General features: G+C 41.4%; 1 long non-coding RNA gene across 1 annotated transcript; it reads left to right on the top strand.

Moving 5' to 3' along the window:
- Positions 1–1535: 1535 nt before the first annotated feature.
- On the top strand, positions 1536–6113 carry LOC135565335 (uncharacterized). The gene is made up of 4 exons (XR_010461544.1): positions 1536–1937; positions 2031–2203; positions 3176–3280; positions 5384–6113. It is a non-coding gene; the product is annotated as an uncharacterized LOC135565335 (long non-coding RNA).
- Positions 6114–27674: the final 21561 nt, after the last annotated feature.

Below are 27674 nucleotides of genomic sequence, written 5' to 3'. Positions count from 1 at the left end.
CAGTGCCGGGCTTCCCCTCAGTGCCGAGCTGCCCCTCAGTGCCGAGCTGCCCCTCAGTGCCGAGCTGCCCCTCAGTCCCGAGCTGCCCCTCAGTCACGAGCTGCCCCTCAGTCCAGTGGGGTTCTGGGTGAGGACTATTAGGCCATGGGCGGCGGCGAGGGTGGATTATCCCAGGACGCGGGGGGGAGGAACTATGACATTTATGGAGTGGGGTCCACGTCCCGAGCCGGAGCCGCCACCATGGACAGACGCCCACCCGGACCCTCCCTATGGTTTTGAGGTGCGTCCGGGAGTCCGCACCTTAGGGGGGGGGGGGGGGGGGGGGGGGTTCTGTCACGCCTTGGTCTTAGTATTTTGTGTTTTCTTTATTTATTTGGTCAGGCCAGGGTGTGACATGGGTTATTGTGGTGTGTTTTTGTCTTAGCGGTTTTGTGGGGTGTCTACGTAGTCTATGGCTGCCTGAGGCGGTTCTCAATCAGAGTCAGGTGATTATCGTTGTCTCTGATTGGGAACCATATTTAGGCAGCCATATTCTGTGAGTGTTTCGTGGGTGATTGTTCCTGTCTTTGTGTTTGCACCAGCTTTTTTCGGTTTTCATTATTTCATTTCGTTATTTTTGTAGTTTCTGTATGTATAGGTTTTCCTTCATTAAATATATCATGAATCATCATCACGCAGACTTATGAAGGTAATTGGTTGCACCAGATCTTATTTAGGGGCTTCGTAGCAAAGGTGGTGAATACATACGCACGCACCACTTTTTCGTTTTTTACTTTTTAGAATGTTTTGAAACAAGTCTTTTTTTTTTCATTTCACTTCAGCGATTTGGACTATTTTGTGTGTGTCCATTACATGAAATCCAAATAAAAATCCATTTAAATTACTGGTTGTAATGCAACAAAAATAGGAAAAACGCTGAGGGGGGTGAATACTTTTGCAAGGCACTGTATATAAACAACACAAGAAGCAGGGGAAGCCTGGGGTCATGGACGACTCACTGATTACCAGTTTATGTCATTGAGTTCATTTGTCCAGGGGTAGTTATGTGTTTTATATCCCATTTGAAAGCTCCTCTGGAATATCGGTACCATAACCTAATCATTTCACGCCTCTGCCTTATTCGACTGGACATTCCATGTATAGCAAGGCTTTGAGTAAGTTCTCATTTACCTGCATAGACCTGGCACATGTCATTGGTGTTAACTGTTTTGAGGTGTGACATTTCAACCTTAGAATTATGTCAATGGTAACCAATTTTCAATACTGACAAACGTTGTCTAAAAGTGTAAAGTTGTGTTTATGTTGGTATTTTATTAGGATCCCCATTAGCTGCTGCAAAACCAGCAGCTACTCTTTCTGGGGTCCATACAAAACATTACATAATACAGAACATTAATAAACAAGAACAGAACTACATTCATTTTTAAAAATGCACACTTAGCCTACATATACATATTGCATTCCATGCAATAATGGCTCTATATAATACTGTACGCTTTCTTGAATTTGCTCTGGATTTGGGGACTATCGTGGAAAATGACAATTAATCATGATATCCTGTGTTTTACCTTTGAAAGAATTGTCTCTTGTTATATGCTAGTGTTTTTCTAACCTGATACAATCTTGTCTTTGTGGAACTTAGTCATAAGACTGGGCGTATAGCTATGGTCCGCTTGGGTGAGGCCGCAGCATGTGACATCCCGTGGGTTTACTGCCTACAGAAAGTCACGTACGGAAACTTGCAGAAAGGAGCACATGTTTTGCTGTTGTGAATGCAGTTAGACGGTTGATTCCTCGTGCTATCAACCTTGTGCTATCTTGAGTCTGCACACACAACTAAATACCTTTTACACACTATCTGCTGAATGTCACGTATTCAAAAAGGATGTGCTTCTCTATAAAAACTTTGAACCGGCACTGTTCGTTGAGCTTTTCAAGTACGCACTGTTGAGTTGATAGTTGATTCTCCATTTTTGCAAATCTTATAATAAAGTGTCTTATAATAAAGTGTCTCTCTTCCCTTTGATTAGATATTCCAAAACAAATTGGTGACAACGGTGGGATGCCAACTCCTCTTCCTGATTGTTCCCGGGAGACTGAGGGTAAACTGCTCGCAGTGGCTCCGTTAAACGTGAGTCAGGTTACCACACACGGACTAAAACCGAGCAGAGAAGGACACGCCTCGGACCTGCTGAGAGTGTCAGTGAGTGGATACAGTATGTCATTCCGGACAGATAAGATAAATTCAGTGTGAGACTGATTTTCTTTTAAACATTATAGAAAACCCTGTTCTAAGAACAGGTTGAGCACATTGTCTTTGTTGTAGCAAAGTCACCCCTAGTTAGAAACTTTATTACTAACTAGGGGTTATTTCTAAAAAGAGGAATTTGTAGGAGTAATTCTAGGGCAACCATACTGTTGAAGCAGGGTGGCCCTGTAGGAGCAGGGGACATCTCCGATTGGGATCTTTTTGTTGAAGCAGAAGTATCCTGGTTAGAGACAGTGGTTGTGTTTCTCAGGTGATGCGGAGAAGCAGACATTGAATGATATGACACGGTTACGAGTTATGTGATTCCAGGGCACAATCCTGAGATAAAAAAAATATTCCTGCAAAAATACAAAATAAATGTATTAATCGGTGTACTGGTAATACAGTTGGTTATGATTGGGAAACCAGCTATACCTACATTTTGAATGTTTAAATTATGTATTCAATATAGACAAGAAAAATACAATAATTTGTGTGTTATTTGCACACTGTGTTTGTCTATTGTGGTGACTTAGAGGAAGATCATACCACATATTACATTTGTTTGCAAAAATCCAGGTAATTCCAAAGGATTCAAACTTTTTCTTGCAACTGTATAAGTATGGTTGGTTCCTGTATGTGGTTGACTAACACCATATAAAGGCTTCTTACCTTGAAACTGAGATATTGTATCACTCCTTCTAGTTCCCTGAGCAAAGTTCTGGGCGTACTGCCAAATGACTTATGAGTGATCGTGTGGTTTACTCCTTTGGGCAGTCATTTCACAAGAACATCTCCATCACAACTATATAATCTATTATGTTATTATAGTTATGTTCTAATCCTCTGTCTGTGTCCTAGCTGGCTTTATACTGTCTGTGCCCTAGCCATAGAGATGTGTTGAAATTCTCTATCTGTACCCTAAAGCTGACTGTGTTGGGGGCATGCCAGGGCCCCAATGTAATCGCGGCCTGCCCGTGTACCAGGAGTGCTGCTGTCAGTAGAGAACGTGTGCTCCAGCTCAGACGAAAGGTAGGGGACCCTCCTTTGTTTGGTTACAAATCCCTGATCCTGGAGAGATACAGGGTGTGCAGGGTTTTATTCCAGTGCAGCACTGAAACATCTGATTCAGCTAATCTAGGTCTTGATGATTCGCTGAATTAAGTGTGTGTGTGTGTGTGACCTGAAATGTTTGCAATTTCTGAAAATTAACACTCTAGTGTTAGAATCTAGTGATATTATGTCTGGTGTTGCAAACAATGTAAAGTATGTTTAGATAGTAACCTCGAGCCAAACATGTTGATGTTGAATCCGATGGTATCCTGCTATTGACAAACTTGTTTATGCAAGACAACGTGACCACAACCGTAATTAATGAGGCAGTCTAGACAATGCACAGGTAGGGTAGACAGAGCAAGTGTTTGGCGGTTGTAACCCTGTCTCACACTTTTATGTTCATTCATTCATATATGAAAATACACCCTGTGCGTTTATGCAAATGAGGCATGTATAATTTTCTTTATTTTAACACAAAATATATATTTTAAATACCTGCTACAATAAGAAAATGTATATAAGTGCATTCTAAGACAAATTTAATTCATTATATAATTCCCAACCAAAATCCATGAACTGAAAATATATGTGCTATATTTCAGTCAACATCTGATGGATTATATTATTTTTTTTAAATTGGCGAGTATGTTCATCCATTGTCCAACTGCATTTATTAGAATTGTTTTTACAACCTTGTAACAATTTCGATGATCATTGCTAATTGTTTTCTTACCACGCATTTGACTCAGAAATACAATACACGAACTATGGAAAACTGTGAGGCTCGATCGTTCTTCAAGATGTTCCAACATTCATAGATGAACAGCAGGGTTAAATAATAATCAGGAGTAAATGTCAGTTGTCTTTTCATAGCAGACCATTCAGAGGTCAAGAAAGCAGGTGCAGGAGGGAGAGGGGGAGAGAGAGAGCGGGAAAGAGGGAGAGGGAGAGAGAGGGTCAAAACAGCAGGTCTAGGTCAACACAGGCAGAACAGTAGAGACTGGATCAACAGCACGACAAGGAGAAATGGGGACAGCCAGGAGTCGTCAGGCCAGGTAGTCTTGACAACAGCCTCGCCATGCTGACACTCAACACGGGGTTGCCCAGGGGTGTGTGCTTAGACCCCTCGTGTACTTCCTAATGATCCACGACTGTGTGGCCACGCATGACTCCAACATCAAGGTTCGTAGGCCTGATCACCAACGGCGATGAGACAGTCTACAGGGAGGAAGTCAGAGAAGTATCAGTGTGGTACCAGGACAACAACCTCTCCCTTCACGTCAGCAAGAACAAGGAGCTGATTGTGACTACAGAAACGAGGGGGGGTCAAGAGCTTCAAGTCCCTTGGTGTCCACATCATTGAAGACTTAACATGGTCTTCTCACACCAGAACAGTCGTGAAGGCACAGCAATGCCTATTCTCCCTCAACAGGCTGAAACGATGTTGCATGGCCCCTCAGATACTCAGGCACTTTTACAGCTGTACTATTTAAAGCATCCTGACTGGTTGTATCACCATCTGGTATAGCAACTGCAAGGCCCATGACCGGAGAAGGCCCTACAGACGGTGGTGCAGACGGCTCAGCTCATCACTGGGGGTGAGCTCCCAGCCATCCAAGACGTGCATACATGTCTGAGAAATGCCCGAAAAATTGACAAAGACTCCAGCCACCCCAGACTTGGACTGTCCTCCATGCTCCTGTCCGGCAGGTGCTACCGGTGCATCAAGGCTCAGACAAATATACTTCTAAACAGCTTCTATCCCCTGGCCATATGACTGTTAAATGGCTAACAACTACTGCTCTCCCTCTCCCACAGACTATCCACACTGACTCTATGCCCATCCATAGGTCTCTACCCACTCAGTCAACCTACTCTGCTGCTAAAATGATTATTGATGAGATGTATTACTCCATTATGCTGATGTCCATTGTTTACAATTTGTAGATTTGTTATTATCACTACATTGTTGGAAAGAGCTCTCAATTAAAGAATTTCATTATACTGACACACTATACCTGTTGTGCCCTGTGCACGTGGTGAATAAACATTGAAACAAGTCCAACCGTGCGTACACAGGCAACTGCAGTTCCAACCTTGTCCAGTAGAGTGCAGTAGAGGACAAGTATCATCATGGGGCATCACCAGAATTATCAGACTACAGATATTCTGCTCTCCTTGGTCCAAGAGGCTGAGACAGAAGCCCATCTCTGGGTCAGCACCCCAAAGAGAGAGAGGGAGTTGACGAGGGGGGTGGAATAGAGGGCCCTATAAGTGAATGATCTGCTCATCGTGGATGCGTCCCAAGTGGCATCCTATTCCATACTAAGTGCACTAAATTTGACCAAGGCTCTTAGGAAATAGGATGCCATTTGGGAGGCATACAGTGACCAAACCAGGCAATTTTTTCCTGCTGTGCAGACTGCAATAGCATCTAACTGTTCTTGAACAGCTCTGCTGCTCTTTCTTTAAGCCTGCTTTTACATGAATGTATCAGCCTCTGTGTAACCTTAGTCACTTTCTATTGAAATTCTAAAGCAGTAACAATTTGATATATTATAAAACAATCACAGAATGTATGAAGTTTAACTGAACCTCTTTAAGCTTTAAATATTTCCTGAGCTAATATATTTTAATGTGCCTCACCACCAATGTCATGTTATGATAATCGAATGTGGAATTGTTTACTGTTATGTTGCTCTGTGTAGAATTGTAAAACAAAATATATATCAAATGTATGTTGCAATGTTGATGACACTGATTACTCAATGTATTTATTTACAGTATATTACACCTATGTCTGCCTCTGCATTTTTTGTGTGCATTGGAGAGCTATGAAACACTTAGAACTACAAATCACACAATCCAATATGACAAAACACGAAATAATGAACGGATTCCAGGGTGAGTAGTAGATTTGTGCCAGCAGAGAAGGATAGGCCAGCGAGTGATTTATGCTTCAGTAAGGTTGGCTTCTTAGCGTTCATAGCAATGGTTATCAACTGTACTGCAGAAATGGAACGTAAATCACAGTAAATGTTGTGGTGGCAGCTGCAGAGATGTATTTGGGTATACGAGATTTGACTTCAAAAGAGTTACAGGGTGTGTTGAGGGGTGGTGTCCTGTCCTCCCAGGCCGTTGGCATGGTGCAGAATCAGATAGGGTCAATGTAGTGGAATGGGGTAGTGTGTTTTTAGTTAGTGTAGGTGGTGGTGTCTGGGCTATATTTCACTTTCTTTGAGTAACATTACTAATGAAGAGAATTTCATGTAGTTAGGCTGTGACTGGCCTCACACTCCAGTACAGTAGGTGGCGGTGTATGCACCTGCAAGTTGGATGTGCTCCACTAACCAAATTCCAAAAAAGAAGTAGACAAAACACTGAAGTACACTTTAGAATAAATCAGCATTAGGACTGCTGTTCTTCACATACACAATTGGTGTTTTAAATAGCCAAAGTTTAACACGCATTTAGTTTGTGCACAAGTGATTGCTCTAATTTTGATTGGAAGATTTGTATTGTGTGTTGTCTGGAATTTGAAACCTAAAAACACCAGAGATATCCACATTTAGTCTACCATTCACATGCTAACGATAGAATATGCTAAAACCAAAGACAGTACAGTATGAAGATAGGCAGAAACTGCTTCTCCAAAATAAATCCTTGATCACACTTGTAGGCAATATCATGGTGGTATTGGCTAGTTAAGCTCATGCGCAGAAACACGTCATCGGGTCTCAAGGTCGTCTCACCCCGAACTGTGCATGTGCAGGCCATCACATCAACGGCAACTCCTTCAATTTAAAGTTGTTTTTGACTCAAAAAAATATGTGTAATTTTGTCACTTTCACAAGGTTGGTGTAATAACATGTCCAACTATATTGAACAAAAATATACACGCAACACGTTAAGTGTTGGTCCCATGTTTCATGAGCAGAAATAAAAATCCTAGAAATTGTCAATACTCACAAAAAACATATTTCTCTCAAATTGTGTGCACAACTGTGTTTATATCCCTGTTAGTGAGCATTTCTCCTTTTCCAAGATAATCCATCCACCTGACAGGTGTGGCATCTCAATAAGCCGACTAAACATCGTGATCATTATACAGGTGCACCTTGTGCTGGAGATATTAAAAGGCCACTCTTAAATGTGCAGTTTTGCCACACAACACAATGCCACAGATTTTGAGGGAGCGCACAACTGGCATGCTGACTGCAGGAATGTCCACCAGAGTTGTTGCCAGAGAATTGAATGTTCATTTCTCTACCATAAGCCACCTTTAATGTTGTTTTAGAGAATTTGGCAGTATGTCCAACTGGCCTCACAACTGCAGACCATCTGAAACCACGCCAGCCCTGGACCTCCACATCCGGCTTCTTTACCTACAAATCAAATCAAATTTATTTATATAGCCCTTCGTACATCAGCTGATATCTCAAAGTGCTGTATAGAAACCCAGCCTAAAACCCCAAACAGCAAGCAATGCAGGTGTAAAAGCACGGTGGCTAGGAAAAACTCCCTAGAAAGGCCAAAACCTAGGAAGAAACCTAGAGAGGAACCAGGCTATGTGGGGTGGCCAGTCCTCTTCTGGCTGTGCCGGGTAGAGATTATAACAGAACATGGCCAAGATGTTCAAATGTTCATAAATGACCAGCATGGTCGAATATTAATAAGGCAGAACAGTTGAAACTGGAGCAGCAGCACAGTCAGGTGGACTGGGGACAGCAAGGAGTCATCATGTCAGGTAGTCCTGGGACATGGTCCTAGGGCTCAGGCCAGTTGAAACTGGAGCAGCAGCATGGCCAGTTGGACTGAGGACAGCAAGGAGTCATCATGTCAGGTAGTCCTGGGGCATGGTCCTAGGGCTCATGTCCTCCGAGAGAGAGAAAGAAAGAGAGAAGGAGAGTATTAGAGAGCGCACACTTAGATTCACACAGGACACCGAATAGGACAGGAGAAGTACTCCAGATATAACAAACTGACCCTAGCCCCCCGACACATAAACTACTGCAGCATAAATACTGGAGGCTGAGACAGGAGGGGTCAGGAGACACTGTGGCCCCATCCGAGGACACCCCCGGACAGGGCCAAACAGGAAGGATATAACCCCACCCACTTTGCCAAAGCACAGCCCCCACACCACTAGAGGGATATCTTCAACCACCAACTTACCATCCTGAGACAAGGCTGAGTATAGCCCACAAAGATCTCCGCCACGGCACAACCCAAGGGGGGGGGGTACTTATTACATATTCTCAAATCTAGATTGTGCCTTTAGATTTAGCTAAAATGAACAACTATCAAAGATTTTTACACGTCTCTCATTGACTTCTCATACCCAGTCCCCGGCCTGGTCTGCTTGATCTATTTCGCAAGCATTCCCAGAAGCCTTGCAATGTTGAGCCTCTGGGTTTAGAAACTGTGCTAAAACCGTGGTGCTCTCTGACTATGATTGCACATGCCAACCAGAATGTCCAGCATGACAATTACACATTGTCATATTTGATGTGATATGTTAGTTAAACTAACTAAATGCTGAATTATTATGATAATTACAAAGATACTGAACATACTGTACCTCTCTGATAGCTACAATATATATTATAAATAGTTATACAGTATTTCTTGTCCATCTCTTACTTCCTGTCCAATAGAACCAATGAGCGAAACCAGCCCTATATCACTTGTGTAATTTAGTTTAAAACAGAGATGAATTCAGATATTTATCTGGTTGTGAAGATGCATTGGCCAAATGTATGTCAGTGCATTAGTTAAAGAGACTGTCAGCGATTGGGTGCAGAGCGAAAGTGGAGTCAGGCGCAGGACTCAGGTATAGAGTAATCAAACTGAGTTTACTCAAAGAATAAAGCAAAATTCCAAATAGGACCATACAACACAACACAACTCTAACACAAACACAACCACTAACGACATGAACAATCACGGACAGAACAGAAATGTAGGTCAGATGGTTAAATAGGGAATGTAATGAGGGAATGTAAAACAGGTGTGTGTGTAATCACACAAAACAAAACGAAACAGAAAAATGGATCGGTAGTGACTAGAAAGCCGGTGACGTCGACCGCCGAACACCACCCGAATAAGGAGAAGGGCCGACTTCGGCGGAAGTCGTGACAGGGACAGTGCAGTCAAAAACTAGATTTTCCATTTAAAAAAATACATATTTCCACACCATGAGGTTGAAATAACACTGTGTAATTGTGAAAATGATTATGCCCTTTTAGTGTAAGTGTATTTTTTTTACCCCTGGATTTTCAGCCTGTTCAGGTGGGTTGGAGTTTTTGGCCCACAGCATGGCATTACAATCTGATCTGATTATTCTGACCAATGACCAGTCATCTTTTATTTACGTATGTATCCTTCTACTTTAAAGAGGTAAGCGTGGTACGCTCTACAGTCTAGACCAGTGGTTCCCAAACTTTCTATAGTCCCGTACCCCTTCAAACATTCAACCTCCAGCTGCGTACCACCTCTAACACCAGGGTCAGTGCACTGTCAAATGTTCTTTCTTGCCATCATTGTAAGCCGATACATACATTTATTAAACATAAGAATGAGTGTGAGTTTTGTCACAGCCCGGCTCGTGGGAAGTGACAAAGAGCTCTTATAGGACCAGGGAACAAATAATAAGATTATAATAATCAATAATTTTGCTCTTTATTTAACCATCTTACATATAAAACCTTATTTGTTAATTGAAATTTGTGAATAACTCACCACAGGTTAATGACAAGGGTGTGCTCGAAAATATGCACTTAACTCTGCAATGTTGGGTTGTACTGGAGAGAGTCTCAGTCTTAAATAATTTTCTACACACAGTCTGTGCCTGTATTTAGTTTTCATGCTAGTGAGGGCCGAGAATCCACTCTGACATAGGTACGTGGTTGCAAAGCGCATCAGTGTCTTAACAGCGTGATTTGCCAAGGCAGGATACTCTGAGCGCAGCCCAATCCAGAAATCTGGCGGTGGCTTCTGATTAAATTCAGAGAGAGGCTCTCTTGTTCAGATATTGGTAAGTAGACTGGAGGCAGGGCATGAAAGGGAAATACTTGCACGCGCGTTTACCACTCCACTATGTCTCCCTGTCATGGCTTTTGCACCTTCAGTACATCTTGACCACCAAAGTCCATTTGATGTCAAAAAGCTGTCCAGTACCTTAAAAATATAATCTCCTGTTGTCCTGGTTTCCAGTGGTTTGCAGAAGAGGATGTCTTCCTTAATTGACACCCCATAAACGTAACGGACATATACCAGGAGCTGTGCCAGGCCCATCAGACTCACAACTGTCAGTGTCCATGCTAGCTGGGCTAACAACAAATGTTGAATTACTGATGCTAGCATTGGATGTGATCGTGGAAGCAGAACAACTTGTGTCGTCGACAGGTGCAGATGTAGTACTGCTAGTAGAGCTGGCATGTCTCTCTATGGATGAGGGCCTTACTTTTTTTAACCATTTATCAATTTTCAAGCAAACGGAATCAGCAGAAGCTATGTTTGGATACATACAGACAGTTAGTGGAATTCCCACGAGATAGTAACGGTTAATGTGATTGGATATTAATTATTTGACTAGGCTACCTGTATTTGTATTTCATTTAATATTTGGCAGTGAAACAAGGCTACTCAGGTGAGAATTTTTTTTGTTGAAAATGTGAATCACATTTTTATTTGGCGTACTCCCGACGACATTGTGCGTACCCCTGGGGGTTTGGGAATACATGATCTAGACCACATATGTCAGAGTCAAGGCCCGCGGGCCACATCCGGCCCGCAAGAAGGTTTTTTACGGCCCCTGGGATGATCTTGATTTATTATTAGAACCGGCCCGCAGCAAGCCGGCAGCCCGCAGATCTTTTACACGCACCAATACTACATTTCCCACAATGCCCACCGAGCAGTAGGCTGCTTCATTTCAATATTTATTGGCACAGCAGTCGTCAGCATCACAGTAAAATTAACTTTCAGATACCCATCAAAAATGGCAAAACGGAAGGTGGATACTGAGAACCGGGGGTTTCAAACAAGGTGGGAGTCGGAGTATATGTTCACGAAGGTAGCTGGAAAACCTGTGTGTCTTCTGTGTGGAGAAAGTGTGGCGGTACTGAAAGAGTATAATCTGAGACGACATTATGAAACGAAACACGCGGACAAAAACAAGAATATGGACATGGAACAAAGGCTACAAAAGGCAGAGGAATTAAAACGAGGCCTCAAATCTCGACAGGCTCTGTTCAAAAAAGCCAAATCACAAGGCCAGGCTGCTGTCAAGGCCAGTTTTATTTTGGCAGAAGAGATCGCTAAATCAGCCCGGCCATTTACGGAGGGGGATTTCATCAAAAACTGCATGATTAAAAAGGCAACTCTTTTTAAATGTGAGTCTGAGCAGAAACACCATTGCCGAGAGAGTAGACCAGTTGTCCATCAATCTAAAAGAGCAGCTTGTGAAAAAGGGAAAAGATTTTATTGCATATTCCTTGGCTGTGGATGAGAGCACCGACATTTCTGACATTGCCCAGTTGTCAATTTTCATCCGCGGAGTGGACTCCAACCTAAGCGTGACAGAGGAGTTTTTGGCTTTACGTCCTATGCATGGCACAACTACGGGGCATGATTTGTATGAAGAGGTGTCAAGATGTGTAAATGAGATGGAGCTGCTTGGGAAAAACTCGTGGGTTTGACAACCGACGGAGCACCTGCGATGTGTGGACACAGGAGCGGACTGGTGGCGAAGATACGGGAAAAGATGCAAGAGGAAAACGCGACAGGTGAGCTGACAGCTTATCATTGTATCATACACCAGGAAGCGTTGTGCGGTAAAGCCTTGAAAATGGAGCATGTAATGAGCATCATCACGCGCACAGTTAACTTTATCAAAGGTTTGAATCACCGCCAGTTCAAGGCATTTCTGACGGAGTTAGAAACGGAGCATGGTGATTTGCCTTATCACACAGAGGTGCGATGGCTAAGCCAGGGAAAGGTGCTTCAAAGATGTTTCGAGCTTCGTGAGGAGATTTGTCTGTTCTTGGACAGCAAAGGGAAAGACACAACACAACTGAAATGTTTCTGTGTGAAATGGCTTTTCTGTGTGACATTACGAGTCATCTGAATGCAATAAACTTGCAGCTTTGTCATCTCTGATATGTACAGTACAGTGAAGGCATTTAAAACCAAACTGACTCTGTGGGAGACGCAGATGCGGAAAGAAAATTTGAGCCACTTTCCCAGCTGCCAGACCATGAAAGAGAAGCTCTCTACCAGTGCGTTCCGAGCACACAGTTGGCTGATAAAATAGGTATGCTTGCCGCTGACTTTGAATTTGCTGACTTTGAAGCACAAAAAAGCAGGTTGGAACTGCTCGGTAACCCATTTGCTGTTGACGTGGAAAGCTCACCACCAAACCTCCAAATGGAGTTGATTGACCTCCAATGCAATGATGCACTGAGGGCAAAATATGCGGCAGTGGGTGCTGCGGAGTTCGCCCGTTTCCTCCCGGCACAATGCCCCAGCTGCGCATCCAGGCTGCTCAAACGTTGTCTATGTTTGGCAGCACATACCTGTGTGAACAACTGTTTTCTTTGATGAACCTGAACAAAACATCACACAGAAGTCGACTTACTGCTGAACACCTCCACTCAATTCTGAGGATTTCTTCAGCTCAGAGGAACATTGATGAACTTGTGGAAAAGATGGGACACCACCAAGTATCACCCTCAACCTCAAACAAGTGAACATTACTGTGCAATCACATATTTAGAGTTTTTACTCAGTTCAAGTTTAAAAGTTAAAATTTAATATTTGTTTTCACTGCATGTTACTTCTCCTTAAACAAAGTGTTGTTTTTGATTAATAGATTTTGCACTTTATTTTTTTGTATTTCAATCCAATTATATTTTAAAAATATTTCAGTTGAGTGGATGATAGAAAATTGCTATTATTGTTTTTTCTTTGAAGTAAATTTAGCCCACTTTTGCTAAAATAGAAAATATAGTCTACTGATGGTGCCTTGAATACCGGTTTCTTTCATTTAATGTTCATGTTATGGGGATATTTATATAAAGGAAATTTGTCTTTTGTGTCTGTTGAAAATTAAAGATTACTGACAGAGCCATAAGAAAATATTGCTTTATTTATCTGATCATATTGTAATATATTTGTTAGGTTTTCAGTAGGTTCAATTAGGTTCACTAGACTATATGCGTCATTTAAAAAATTTTCAATGAACATTCGAACAGTCCGGCCCTCGTCTTGTAGCTGATTTTTTTATTTGGCCCTCCGTCCATTTGACTTTGACACCCCTGATCTAGACGATCCTATCCACCAATCAGGGATTTGTATATAAATATATTAGGGTTGTCAAACGATTAAAATACATTTGAGTTAATGACATTAGATTAAAAATCAAATTGCTCATATTTGCCCACAAAGAGAGATTTTTCAAATTAAAAAGCAGTGCATTGAGTTAGACATACTATGAATTGATTGTAAGGGTCAGAATGCTTATTAGCATGTTCACCATAAACAACACAAAAGTCTCCTTAACATACAGCTATTAATGCTCGCAATGTTTAAGTAGGCTTACTCCCTCCTATCAATGTTCTTAAAGTTTAATACTTGAGCACAGCACACACATTCTCCCTCCCTCCCTCACACACACACACACACACACAGGAATATTTAGAGGTGGAAACTCTGTGGGAATTAACGGAAATAAATTACTACGAATACCATTTAAACGTAGATGTTTTTTGCATTGGATAAACAGGTATTTACCATATCATATGGACACAGAAACATAAACCTTTTACCTTATCATAAGTAGACATAATTGCAAATTATTAAATAGTTCCAATTGAATTTTGTTTGTTACGAAATTGTTACGAATTGAACTTTAATTAAATGAGTTGACTCTTCACATGGGATGATTTCACTGAACAACAAAATAAAGGGAATATTGAATGATCCATCGCATCTCCCAAAAACGTTTTCAACATCTGTAAAATGATAGTCTAGAAACTAAAGCTTTGGTTGTCTTCCTCTCAGGCTTCCATGTCTTCTTCTCCCTGGACCTCCTCAATGTCCACCTCTTGAACATCAGACTGAGAACATCAAACTCTGAGGCCTCATCTTCAATGTCACTTTCCAACCATGTTGAGGGTGGCTCGTTGTCAGGCTCAAAAAGCCTCAAATTTGCCCAATTGGCCAATTTTTCAACCCTTGTATTGGTCAGCCTGTTGCGTACTTTGGTGTGTGTGTTCCCAAACAAGGACGAGTTGTGCTCTGAGGTGGCTGATGTTGGTGGGATTTGGATGATTTGGACTCCGGAACCACTTGCCATGCGATAGTAGAGAGAACAGTCTATGACTGGGGTGGATGGGGTCTTTGACAATTTTCAGGGCTTTCCTCTGACACCGCCTGGTGTAGAGGTCTTGGATGGCAGGCAGCTTTGCCCCAGTGATGTACGTACATGCTACCCTCTGAAGTGCCTTGCTGTCGGAGGCCGAGCAATTGCCGTACCAGGCAGTGATGCAACCGGTCAGGATGCTCTCGATGTTGCAGCTGTATAACCTTTTGAGGATCTCAGGAACAATGCCAAATCTGTTTAGTTTCCTGAGGGGGAATAGGCTTTGTCGTGCCCTCTTCACGACTGTCTTGGTGTGTTTGGACCATTCTAGTTTGTTGTTGATGTGGACACCAAGGAATTTGAAGCTCTCAACCTGCTCCACTACAGCTCCGTCGATGAGGATGGGGACGTGCTCGGTGCTCCTTTTCCTGTAGTCCACAATCATCTCCTTAGTCTTGGTTACGTTGAGGGATAGGTTGTTATTCTGGCACCACCTGACCAGGTTTCGGACCTCCTCCCTATAGGCTGTCTCGTCATTGTCGGTGATCAGGCCTACCACTGTTGTGTCGTCAGCAAACTTAATGATGGTGTCGGAGTCGTGCCTAGCCATGCAGTCGTGGGTGAACCGGGAGTACAGGAGGGGACTGAGCACGCACCCCTGGGGAGCTCCAGTGTTGAGGATCAGCGTGGCAGATGTTATGCTAACTACCCTCACCACCTGGGGGCAGCCCGTCAGGGAGTCCAGGATCCAGTTGCAGAGGGAGGTGTTTAGTCCCAGGTTCCTTAGCTTATTGATGAGCTTTGAGGGTACTATGGTGTTGAACGCTGAGCTGTAGTCAATGAATAGCATTTTCACATAGTTGTTCCTTTTGTCCAGGAGGGAAAGGGCAGTGTGGAGTGCAATAAAGATTGCATCATCTGTGGATCTGTTTAGGCGGTATGCAAATTGGAGTGGGTCTAGGGTTTCTGGGATAATGGTGTTGATGTGAGCCATTACCAGCCTTTGAAAGCACTTCATGGCTACGGACGTGAGTTCTACAGGTCGGTAGTCATTTAGGTTGCCTTCGTGTTCTTAGTCCACAGGGACTATGGTGGTCTGCTTGAAGCATGTTGGTATTACAGACTCAATCAGGGACATGTTGAAAATGTCAGTGAAGACACCTGCCAGTTGGTCAGCACATGCCCGGAGCACACGTCCTGGTAATCCGTCTGGCCCCGCAGTCTTGTGAATGTTGACCTGTCTAAAGGTCTTACTAGCGTCGGCTACGGAGAACAGGATCACACAGTCATCCGGAACAGCTGATGCTCTCATGCATGCCTCAGTGTTGCTTGCCTCAAAATGAGCATAGAAGTGATTTAGGTTGTCTGGTAGGCTCGTGTCACTGGGCAGCTCGCGGCTGTGCTTCCCTTTGTAGTCTGTAATAGTTTGCAAGCCCTGCCACATCCGACGAGCATCGGAGCCAGTGTAGTATGATTCAATCTTAGCCCTGTATTGACGTTTGATGGTTCGTCGCAGGGCATAGCGGGATTTCTTGTAAGCTTCCGGGTTAGAGTCCCACACCATGAAAGCGGAAGCTCTGTGAGAATGTTGGACGCAAATGTCCCACCTGACCAACATCCAGTGAAAGTGCAGGGCGCCAAATTCAAACAGAAATCTCATAATTAAAATTCCTCAAACATACATGTATTATACACCATTTTAAAGATAAACTTGTTGTTAATCCAACCACAGTGTCTGATTTCAAAAAGGCTTTACGACAAAAGCATACCATGCGATTATGTTAGGTCTGCACCTAGACGCAAAAAACACAGCCATTTTTCCAGCCAAAGAGAGGAGTCATAAAAAGCAGAAATAGAGATCAAATGAATCACTAACCTTTGATGATCTTCATCAGATGGCACTCATAGGACTTTGTTACACAATATATGTATGTTTTGTTTGATAAAGTTCATATTTATATCCAAAAATCTTTTTTTACATTGGCGAGTTATGTTTTGCCTCCAAGCCAAAACATCTGGTGAAAGTGCAGAGAGCTACGTCAATTTACAGAAATACTCATCATAAATGTTAATGAAAATACAACTGTTATGCATGGAATTAAAGATATACTTCTCCTTAACTTCTTATGGTATAGGGGACACTTGGGTCACACTTGGCCAAAAGCCAGGGAAAATGCAGCGCAGCAAATTCAAATAAAATTATATAAAAATCTAACTTTAATTAAATCACACATGTAAGATACTAAATTAAAGCTACACTCGTTGTGAATCCAGCCAATATGTCAGATTTGAAAAAGGCTTTTCGGCGAAAGCATAAGAAGCTATTATCTGATGATAGCACAACAGTAAACAAAGAGAGTAGCATATTTCAACCCTGCAGGGTTGAAAACGCAGAAATAAAATATAAAACATGCCTTACCTTTGACAAGCTTCTTTTGTTGGCACTCCAATATGTCCCATAAACATTGAAATTGGTACTTTTGCTCGATTAATTCCGTCCATATATATCCAAAATGTCAATTTATTTGGCGCGTTTGATCCAGAAAAAAACTGCTTCCAAATTGTGCAACGTCACTACAAAATATTTTAAAAGTTGCCTGTAAACTTTGCCAAAACATTTCAAACTACCATTTGAAATACAACTTTAGGTACTTTTAAACGTTAATAATCGATCAAATTGAAGACTGGTCTATCTGTTTTCAATAGAGGACGAGAGGAAACTAACGCTACTTTTCAAGTCTTGCGCAACTCTCAACAGTGCTATCCATTTTCTCGATGGCCGTACTTCTTCATTGCACAAAGGAATAACGTTAACCAAATTCCAAAGACTGGTGACATCCAGTGGAAGCGGGAGGAACTGAAAACAAGTGCCTAAGAAATATTGTTTCCCAATGAGAACACACTGAACAGACAGAGACCTAAAAAAAAATATTCTGAACGGTTAGTCCTCAGGGTTTTGCCTGCTACGTAAGTTCTGTTATACTCACAGACATGATTCAAACCGTTTTAGAAACTTCAGAGTGTTTTCTATCCAAATCTACTAATAATATGCATATCTTATATTCTTGGCATGAGTAGCAGGAAGTTGAAATTGGGCATGCTATTCATCCAAAAGTGAAAATGCTGTCCCCTATACCTTAAGAAGTTAATGCAAACGCTGTGTCAGATTTTATAAAAGCTTTACGGAAAAAGCACACCATGGAATAATCTGAGTACAGCGCTCAGAGACCAAAACAAGCAATACAGATACCCGCCATGTTATGGGGTCAACAAAAGTCCGAAATAGCATTATAAATATTCACTTACCTTTGATGATCTTCATCAGAATGCACTCCCAGGAATCTCAGTTCCACAATAAATGTTTGATTTGTTCGATAAAGTTCATCTTTATGTCAAAATACTTCCTTTTTGTTCGCGCATTTAGGACAGTAATCCAAATGCGCAGGCACTAGGTCCAGACAAAGTCAAAAAGGTTCCATTACAATTCGTAGAAACATTTCAAATTATGTATATAATCAATCTTTAGGATGTTTTTATCATGAATCTTCAATAAATGTTTCATCCGGAGAATTCCTTTGTCTTTAGAAATGAAAGGGAACGGAGGCGCGCCAGACTGAGCACATGGCCTTCTGGCAGACCCATGACTCAATCAGCTCTCATTCTCTCCCACTTCACAGTAGAAGCCTGAAACAAGGTTCTAAAGACTGTTGACATCTAGTGGAAGCCTCAGGAAGTACAATATGACCCCCATAGACACTGTATATTGGATAGGCGAAGACTTGAAAACCTACAAACCTCAGATTTCCCACTTCCTGCTTGGAATTTCTTCTCGGGTTTTTGCCTGCCATATGAGTTCTATTATACTCACAGACATCATTCAAACTGTTTTAGAAACGTCAGAGTGTGTTCTATCCAAATCAACTAATAATATGCATATCTTTGCATCTGGGCCTGAGTAGCTCAATTTACTCTTGTCACGCTTTTCATCCGGACGTGAAAATACTGCCCCCTACCCCAAGGAAGTTAAACACACTTTTCTGTAGGCTACTATTTACTAGTTAACAAAAAATGATGTCTGACATATAAAATATATTCACCCCACCCAGTATTGTCATCAAAACCAGAAAGCATGTAGTTCTTGGCTCAAGCAGTGTAGTAGTGTGGGCTCAATAGCATCTCATTAGTGTGCAAGATCTTGAGAATCAGCTGTACATGTGATGGAAGAGTGCACTGCACATGTGATGGAAGAATGCACTGTGCATGCAGAGGGTTGCAATTCCATTGAATTGGGGATAGTTTAACCAAAATAACCATTGCCTAATGTGTATCCCACAAAAAAGTTTCACTGTTATAAGCTAACTTTTTTGATGAATTTAAGCTAAATTCTCGGACTTAACTTCCCATGGAATATCTCAGAAAATTTACCGGAAAGTTTGGACCCTTTGCAACCCTAGCTTCAACGAAGAAGCAGGACCTTGGTCAGCTCAAGACGCTAGAGAGGCCAAGGTGAGTCAGCACCATGGACAGCTCTACAGGCACTAACTGGGGCTGGTGATTCAACGCCAATATTACCCACTCCAGGTGCTGCAACCAATTGGCACCAGGAATTGGTCCCACCTGTTCCACCAGTCACTCGGACACTTGGGCAGACATGCAGAGGGTACGCCTAGACCTTAGAAGAACCGGGGTGAGTATGATAAGCACCTCGATCCGACGACAAAGAAGACACTAGGAAATGTTTGGCTCACCTGTGTCTCTCTCTTCCTTTTCTTTGCTGGAATTCACCCAATTTATTGTGGGAAGCTTGTGAAAGGTTACCCGAAACGTTTGACCCAAATTAAACCATTTAAAGGCAATGCTACCAAATACTAATCGAGTGTATGTAAACTTCTGACCCACTGGGAATGCGATGAAAGAAATAAAAGCTGAAATAAATCACTCTCTACTATTATTCTGACATTTCACATTCTTAAAATAAAGTGGTGATCCTAATTGACCTAAGACAGGGAATTGTTACTTGGATTAAATGTCAGGAATTGTGAAAAACTAAGTTTAAATGTATTTGGCTAAGGTGTATGTAAACTTCCGACTTCAACTGTACGTCCACACCCCCTTAATCTATTGCCTTTTGTTAAGTGTTTTTGTTTAAAATGTTATTTTGAAGATGTATAATCTTCTGATATATACATAATTTATTGTAAATATTGATAGTGATACAGTCATGTTTGGCCTCATACAGCTAAAGTATTTCCATTAAATACTCACAGGTTGTAACAGTAGAGAGTGGTAGTTTTGTATGGCTAAAGCTTTATACTGTACAAGGAATGATGGCGAAACCACATAATAAGGAAGATAAATGTATTTACGATCAACTGGTGATTGTTAGGTTGCCCGTAAAGCCATAGGCCTATGCTACTTTCCATCCATTTGTCATGGTGTCGACCTATCAACTGAAGTTTCCTTGCAGCCTTCAGTTTTAGTCGATGATACCATACTGACCTCCACTGGCTGTGTATGGTCCATGATCCAGATTGACTTTGCATGAGTTAAAGGTCCAATGCACTGATCAGAGATACATATAATTCCACATAATTTTAAAAATTATAACAATATAAAAGGGCATTTCATTTTGTGCATAGGTTGTGTGTGTGGCAAATGGCTTATATTTCTGATGTTGATGCTCTGTCTAAACTGTATAAACTGAAATAGCTAGTTGGAGGAACAAGTCTAGTCTACATTTTATGAGTGAAATGCAAATTAGAGTAACGGTAAAAAGTAGCAATTAGAAGTCCTAGGGGCCAGGGGGGTGTCGGATATCACCAGTTTCGATCCCAGTTTTGAGAAAGCACCAGTCGTACCCAACTCACCAGTCTAGTTCGACCTCCCAGGTGGGTTTCTGTCAGACGACTACAGGGAGAGAGAGAAGTTGGTGATAAGGTAACTGGCAGAAAGAAAACAGGTGGATTAATCAACGGCAGGTAAGTGAAATTGAAACCATTTCATAATAAAACATCAACTGAAATTGTCACATTTAGGAATAGATCCAGATGTGTCAATAAATGTGCTACTGCGGATGTGTGTAATATGATACATCTGATGGAAATAGCCTACTTTTAGTGATGTTAAACTGCAACCTGGTACAATCAGACTCAGAAACAACCATCAATCCGTAAAAGTCCAATTGTTTCATTTTGATAGACAGGTTGGGCCAATTTCTGTTACTGATCAGGAGATGGGATGGATGGAAATGGAGTGTGGATCAGGATGGAAATGGAGTGTGTGTTTATCCCGAATGTTACTGAACTTAGCCTACCTCCTCTTGTCCAAAGTGGCCATATGGTGGACTGCATACCAGAATTTATTTTGAATTATTTTAACAATCAGACGAAAATACATGGATTTTGTTTTTAGTGTACTCAAGAGTTGATAACATTATTTCTTTCTTATCTGGTTAATAAAAAAATATGATCAAAGACCAAAACACCTAACCTTAGTGACCGTGAGAGAAGACATCCAAACATGTTCAAGCTGAACAGCAAGACCATTTAAGTCTGACCCAGTGACTGCATGTGAAAGAGGTATTATATTTCCACCACTCTTGTTGTTTTGTTAAAATTATTATTCCTGCAAAATTACTGTTGTCTCTTGCCAAAATGTTGTAGAGATGTTATGGTCATTTGGTAAAGGAAGATAATGTCAGATTTTTTTTTACAGAACACTAAACTTACAGATCTTTCCCACATCAGGCACAGTTTGTAAAAAATAAAGTGATTTTTTTATACAGTAGATGAGGTTTGGGAGGAAATTTTAATTTAATTTTTATTGATTTAACCACCAGGATAGTCCACTCACTAACAATTGTCAATGCTGAACGACAACCTGATACAATCAGGCTCATAGTTCCAGTCGGTAGTAGATCGGTTCTGTGCTTACCTAGATTACCCCATTGGCTCACAGCAAAAATGTGACCCTTTTTAAACTCAATTTCCTTATTGTCTGCTTGTTTTAGTCAATTACAAAACTACATTTAAGAAAAGTACAACATGTTTAAAGATTCCTTTTAAACATTGCCTGCTCCAGACCATTCTCACTACTCACTAAAAACATGTAATATTGTAGGGCTTCCCTCATGCCACTTTTCATGCCCCTTTTCACGTGGCTGCTAACTATTGAACGACCGGAACATTAAGCTAACCAAGACCAACACAAACAAATAGACTATACAGCTACAAGTGGTGAATGGAGTTACACATGGACTATAGTAAACAAGTTAAATGTCTTACCTGTGATGAAATGTTTTCTACACACAAAGCCTATTTGGACACAGGGTCCCTACATTTCCCACTCTCCCACGTTGAATAGCTTGAAGCCACATGTCTCTTCTCGCGGGCTCTATTTCCCTACGTGGAAGCATTGCGATCCATAGGTCAGGAGTTTTGACCTGGTTACATGTACATTGAACAACAACTTTTCGGCATGTTTTGTTCTGTGTAACAAAAAATCGACAAAGAAATTGGCTCTTTTACAATGGGGATGAATGGGAAAGAATGTTTGTTTCCCCCAATTTGTGGGAGTGGTCGAGGGAATTCCTTATTTACTTGCACATCGACTGGGAGTATATGGATCAGAAACAACAATAAATCATGAGCATGAGGTTTGGGTGAATTAGAGGTTATTTGTGTGATCTGTGTGTTAACAGCTTATCTGGTAGGCCTATTGTTCTCTTGCCATGGTCTCAACGTTCAACACCCAGGAATCTCAAGCAAAACTAACTGCACCAGCAAGACTTCTTCATTGCTCATTCTGCAGTATACGGGCCAAGGATAAAAATTAACAAAGGCTCAAAAAAAACGTAAATATGTCCTTTTAGAAACTGCAAAGCTCTCAGTATAGTGACGCTGGTCTTTAGATGTTTTACATATTAAATTGTATAATTCCTAACTTTATCCACAACATTATATTCAATTTTGTTGTACTCAAGCGATACAATTCCGTGTGCGAGCAGGCACGTGCTTGCTCTTATCACAACAATGGGAACGAGAATGCAAAATGGTCCAACAAAATTGAATTGTTCATTTCTCTACCAAAAGCTGCCTCCAACGTCATTTTAGAGAATATGGCAGTACGTCTAACTGGCCTCACAACCGCAGGCCACGTGTAACGACGCCAGCCCAGGACTTCCACATCCGGCTTCTTCTTGGGATCGTCTGAGACCAGCCACCCGGACAGCTGATGAAACTGAGGAGTATTTCTGTCTTCATTAAAGCCCTTTTGTGGGGGAAAACTAATTCTGATTGGCTGGGCCTGGGCCTGGGCCCCAAGTGGGTGGGCCTATGCCATCCGAGGCCCACCCATGGCTGCACCCCTGCCCAGTCATGTGAAATCCATAGATTAGGGCCTAATGAATTTATTTAAACTGACTGATTTGCTTATAGGAATTCATAAATTGTTGCATGTTGCATTTATATTTTTGTTCAGTACATTTGAGCTAGAAAATTACATTTAAGGTAAAATATATATTTCTGGAATTTTCATCATATTTATTTCCACGCTTTGAAAATTGGTCCCAAAGACCAGGGTTCGCACCATGGGCGACAGGACATTTTCCTCTACTGCCCCTCACCTTTGGAATGCCAGGGTTCTATTCTCGGGCCGACTCATTATGTTTAAGTAATCTGTCAGTCGATGACACAGTCGATGACATGGCACGCAACCATTGATGATGCATACAACGTCTGAGCAGGGCAACGCATATTGGGAACGCAACCAATATTAGCATAGGAGTTTCAGCAGAGAGGAAGAGGCAAAGCGAAAGGTTTTACTCTGCCCAAAATCTGTCCACAAAAATAAGCACACGAAGTAAGGAATTTTTGTATGGAGGTCAACAAGAGAGTGTCGAATTTGGTCAACAAACATTGAATAGGTATTACCTACGTGAGGCTTATTTGATTGAATAGAAGTTTTGTAATCTTAGGTGCTTAAGAATGCGATGATATAAGTGGACTCGTGGCATTTTGGAAACTTAGAAAAAAATTAATTATATCAGAGTTGTCACTGAGATAGATAACTCATCATGGAGTCATCATGACCTCTCCTGTCTCAGCCTCCAGTATTTATGCTGCAGTAGTTTATGTGTCGGGGGGCTAGGGTCAGTTTGTTATATCTGGAGTACTTCTCCTGTCCTATTCGGTGTCCTGTGTGAATCTAAGTGTGCGTTCTCTATTTTTCTCTCTCTCGGAGGACCTGAGCCCTAGGACCATGCCCCAGGACTACCTGACATGATGACTCCTTGCTGTCCCCAGTCCACCTGGCCATGCTGCTGCTCCAGTTTCAACTGTTCTGCCTTATTATATTCGACCATGCTGGTCATTTATGAACATTTGAACATCTTGGCCATGTTCTGTTATAATCTCCACCCGGCACAGCCAGAAGAGGTCTGGCCACCCCACATATGCTCTCTCTAATTCTCTCTTTCTCTCTCTCGGAGGACCTGAGCCCTAGGACCGTGCCCCAGGACTACCTGACATGATGACTCCTTGCTGTCCCCAGTCCACCTGACTGTGCTGCTGCTCCAGTTTCAACTGTTCTGCCTTATTATTATTCGACCATGCTGGTAATTTATGAACATTTGAACATCTTGGCCATGTTCTGTTATAATCTCCACCCGGCACAGCCAGAAGAGGACTGGCCACCCCACATAGCCTGGTTCCTCTCTAGGTTTCTTCCTAGGTTTTGGCCTTTCTAGGGAGTTTTTCCTAGCCACCGTGCTTCTACACCTGCATTGCTTGCTGTTTGGGGTTTTAGGCTGGGTTTCTGTACAGCACTTTGAGATATCAGCTGATGTACCGAGGGCTATATAAATAAATAAATTTGAACATTTGAATAACCCGTTTTAGCATGGACATAGCCATTGAGGGCTTCCACCATTTAAAAGTAATCAACTGCGTGGGGATTACTATGACTTGGGAGCAAATCAGCCATTTAAGAAGAAAATGGGCTATTTTAAAATGGAGAGCCTCAATGACGCTGCCCATTCTTTGACAGTTGCTATATAATAGCACAGACAAAGATGAGTCCTCTATCTATCTCTATGGCCTGTTATTAACACGTGTATCTGTCCTTTCATTGGCTAGTGTGGTCAAACCTGATCTCGCCTCCTCCCACCTGCCTTCCATCTTTGAGGACATGTATTTCCATTGTGAAAGCAGTCGCTGGAATATCTTGTCAATATAATAGACAATCTTTTGTTTCAGCCGACATCGGCAGAGTGGATAATCAAAGAAATGTATAGTCTCCTCAGTGCAACAGGTGAGTTTGCCATCAATATTTTTGAGTGTTTTTGGTAATAGGCCTATTCAAATAAATGTTGACATATTTATATCAAATTGCTTTCTTCTTTGGATTTTAAATCGTGGAATGTTTATGCTGGTATACATATATTAAGTGAGTCTTAGATAAGCACTTTCATTTTATAACAAAGCCGGAAAATACCATTGCAGAAAATATTTTTGTTTAATTTGATCTTGCACTGATAACATTCTGTGTAAAATATTACAACTTAAGTTCTAAACCTTTCCTCCACAATTTGTTTAGTGAGCTTACTACACCCTATTTGGGAACATGTGAAATGGAGGAGAATTTGATGAAAGTTTACATACCTACGTTGTTTTGCTCTCGGACGCCCACAGGCCTCACAGCACTCATCTGAAGGTCCCCTGGTACCCGTTGAAAAAATGTATGGAAGTGTTTACAGTTGAAGTCGGAAGTTTACATACACTTATGTTGGAGTCATTAAAACTTGCTTTTCAACCACTCCACAAATTTCTTGTTAACAAACTATAGTTTTGTCAAGTCGGTTAGGACATCTACTTTGTGCATGGCACAAGTAATATTTCCAACAATTGTTTATAGACAGATTATTTCACTTACAATTCATGGTATCACAATTCCAGAGAGTCAGAAGTTTACATACACTAAGTTGACTGTGCCTTTAAACAGCTTGGAAAATTCCAGAAAATTATGTCATGGCTTTAGAAGCTTCTCATAGGCTAATTGACATAATTTGAGTCAATTTGAGGTGTACCTATGGATGTATTTCAAGGCCTACTGTCAAACTCAGTGCCTCTTGCCTTGACATCATGGGGAAAATAAATCAGCCAAGACCTGGTTCATCCTTGGAAGCAATTTCCAACTGCCTGAAGGTACCACGTTCATCTGTACAAACAATAGTACACAAGTATAAACACCATGGGACCATGCAGCCATCATACCGCTCAGGAAGGAGACGCGTTCTGTCTCCGAGAGATGAATGTACTTTGGTGCGAAAAGTGCAAATCAATCCCAGAACAACAGCAAAGGACCTTGTGAAGATGCTGGAGGAAACAGGTACAAAAGTATCTGTATCCACAGTAAAATGAGTCCTATATTGACATAACCTGAAAGGTCACTCAGCAAGGAAGAAGCCACTGCTCCAAAACCGCGATAAAAAAGCCAGACTATGGTTTATAACTGCACTGGGGACAAATATTGTACTTTTTGTAGAAATGTTCTCTAGTCTGATGAAACAAAAATAGAATTGTTTGGCCATAATGACCATTGTTACGTTTGGAGGAAAAGGGGGGGGACGCTTGCAAGCCGAAGAACACCATCCCAAACATGAAGCATGGGTGTGGCAGCATCATGTTGTGGGGGTGCTTTGCTGCAGGAGGGATAGATGGCATCATGAGCAAGGGAAATTATGTGGATATATTGAAGCAACATCTCAAGACATCAGTCAGGAAGTTAAAGCTTGGTCGCAAATGGGTCTTCCAAATGGATGATGACCGCAAGCATACTTCCAAAGTTGTGGCAAAATGGCTTAAGGACAACAAAGTCAAAGTATTGGAGTGGCCATCACAAAGCCCTGACCTCAAACCTGCAGAAAATTTGTGAAGAACTGAAAAAGCTTGTAAGGAGGCCTTACAAACCTGACTCAGTTACACCATCCTTGTCAGGAGGAATGGGTCGTAATTCACCCAACTTATTGTGGGAAGCTTGTGGAAGGCTACCCAAAACGTTTGACCTAAGTTAAACAATTTAAAGGCAAAATACTAATTGAGTGTATGTAAACTTCTGATCCACTGCGAATGTGATGGGTGGGTATGATATTTTTGCCTCTAACTTTCTCACTCATAATTATTCATGATTCATTCAGGAGTATCTGTAATCATGGTAGCATCCACATTTAATGTATTAGTATTCAGAAACATATTTTATTCTTATTTACAATTAAAGTGACTCAAATGACACTACATTATTTACCCTTCATTTCTGTTGGACACAAAATAATCTGAAACACCACCAAAAACAAACAGCAAATGGATCCAACAAATGTGTAGAGTCACAAGCTTGATGTAGTCATTGCTTGCTATGAATATGAGACCAAATACTTAACTTTTTACTACTTTAATACACATAAGTGAATTTTCCCCAATACTTTTGGTCCCCTAAAATTGGGGGACTATGTAAAAAAGTGCTGTAATTTCTAAACGGTTCACCCAATATGGATTAATTAAAGGTGACAGTCTGCACTTTAACCTCAGTCATAAAATTCAAAGTGCTGGAGTACAGACCCAAAACAACAAAAAATGTGTCACTGTCACAGTACATTCATACATACATTCACTGTATATGTCAAAGAAGGAAACACAAAGACAACATGTGGAGAATTGTATAGCTGGCTGCTGAACTCTCTGGCATTCTTCCTCTCTCTCCTTAGGGATGGATAGACATTTACAGAATGACTACCTGGAGGAAAATAGGGGAGAGTCATGCTTTTTCAAATTCAGACAAGAGGAGTTTTTAGTATTTTAAAATCTAGTTCAGGGGAGGATCATGAAATTTGTAATTGATGAAATGTCAACGTTTCTCAGTGTTTTAGAATTAGTTGCTTATTAGGCTATATATATCAATGTGTGATTGATATATAGATGTTTGATATTCAAAGTGTGATTGATATACAGTGGG

This window comes from Oncorhynchus nerka, linkage group LG27 (genome assembly GCF_034236695.1).
Source record: "Oncorhynchus nerka isolate Pitt River linkage group LG27, Oner_Uvic_2.0, whole genome shotgun sequence".
NCBI lineage: Eukaryota > Metazoa > Chordata > Actinopteri > Salmoniformes > Salmonidae > Oncorhynchus > Oncorhynchus nerka.
This window is presented reverse-complemented; position numbering and strand designations above follow the sequence as displayed.